Below are 1,661 nucleotides of genomic sequence, written 5' to 3' on the forward strand. Positions count from 1 at the left end.
TGGTCATCAGAGTACCAAAGAAGGTCAAGAAAGATGGTGACTGGGTGTTGCCAGAGGTCCATTATTCCCACCCAAAGGCAACAGTAAAAGTGCCCCAAGCATTCCACCACACCCCACGCCCCTCCTCACCATGGTGGCTTGGTCATGCTTGAAGGGGCTCAGCTACAGATCTCTAGTAAAACCCACTGAAATTCATCTCAGATTGGGTAATGTCAATTCTGGGGCTCCATGAGAAGCCCACCTTCAGGCAGAAGACAGAAAGCAGGGAATAGGGTGTGACACCCTCTCTTGTGTCTGTCCTGGGTTGAATAGTGTCCCCCCAAATTCATGTCTACCCAGAACCTCAGCATGTGACCCTATTTGGAATTAGCATCTTTGCAGATGTAATTAGTTAAGATGAGATCATACCGGAGGAGGGCTGGCATCCTTTTATGAGAGAAATTTGGACGCAGAGATGCAGGGGAAAAGCCCACGTGAAGACGGAGCCAGAAATCCAAGTGATGAGAACGAGGCAAGGAACTCCAGGGACTGCCAGCCACCACGAGAAGCTAAGAGGGAGGATCCTCCCCTAAAACCTTCAGAGGGAACGTGGCCCTGTTGACACCTCAACTTTGGGCTTCCGGCCTCCAGAACTGGGAGAGAAAAAATGTCTGTTGTTCTAGGCCACCAGTTTGTGGTAGTTTGTTACAGCAGCCCTAACAAATGAATCCACTGTGTATATCCCACATGGCCTGGCGACCTTCATTTCATCGTGATCCAAGGAACCCAAGGTGGTGTGGCCCTGAGAAAGTAAACAACTCCAGTTTTGGCGAACTCAGCAAAATTGTTTTGAAGGTGGTCTGGGTGAAACACCCAAAGCGGGGAATGATTCAGCAATCAGGCCAAATGGGTCATACTTTGAACCTTGCCGTGGTTGAGGACAGGAATATACAGACCAATGGGCATCCAGGCAGTGTGATTTTACTAGTTCACCTGGAAGGACACCAGCCATCATTTGGGTTAGTTCTCATTATCCCTGTCTAATAGATAAAACCACGTTAGGCCTAGAACAATAAAATTATTGTCTCAATAGCACATCACTATTATAATTACCAACTGCACGTAGGATAATAAATCCTACAATCACACATTTGTGCAGAGCCTTGAACATTTTCAAAAAAGCTTTTGCATCATTTGTGAAATCTTCACATAAGGCCCTAGGACAAAAAAAGACAGGAAGTTTTATCCCTGCTTCTCTGATGAAGCAACTGAGACCCACGTAAGCTTTTCTCCTTCCCTTTTTGCTCGCCTGTCCAATCCTCCCTCCCTTCCCATCTCACCCTCTTCCCCCGCTCTAGTAATCCCTTCTGACAACCTAGAGTATAGTCTTCTAAATTTGTCTCCATATTCATGTAGTCACACGCAATTATATGTTTTTACACACTCTATGCAATACATGGGCATTTGTCATTTTCCTCACACTCCTTGTTCCTGTTTTCTCATTCTACAACATGCCATGGAAAGCCCTCCAAGGCATCTGGTATTACTCTAATTCATCGCTTTTAATGGCTGCACAAAATTCCATGGTGTGGATGTCCTGTAATTTATTCAGTCATTAACAAGCATGCAGTTGTGTCCCCTTTTTTCCAAATAACGACAATGCTGCAGTAAATCCACTCCTC

The sequence above is a fragment of the Aethalodelphis obliquidens genome, unplaced genomic scaffold (genome assembly GCF_003676395.1).
Source record: "Aethalodelphis obliquidens isolate GAN/ISIS:26980383/991018 unplaced genomic scaffold, ASM367639v1 scaffold120, whole genome shotgun sequence".
In the NCBI taxonomy this organism is placed as follows: domain Eukaryota; kingdom Metazoa; phylum Chordata; class Mammalia; order Artiodactyla; family Delphinidae; genus Aethalodelphis; species Aethalodelphis obliquidens.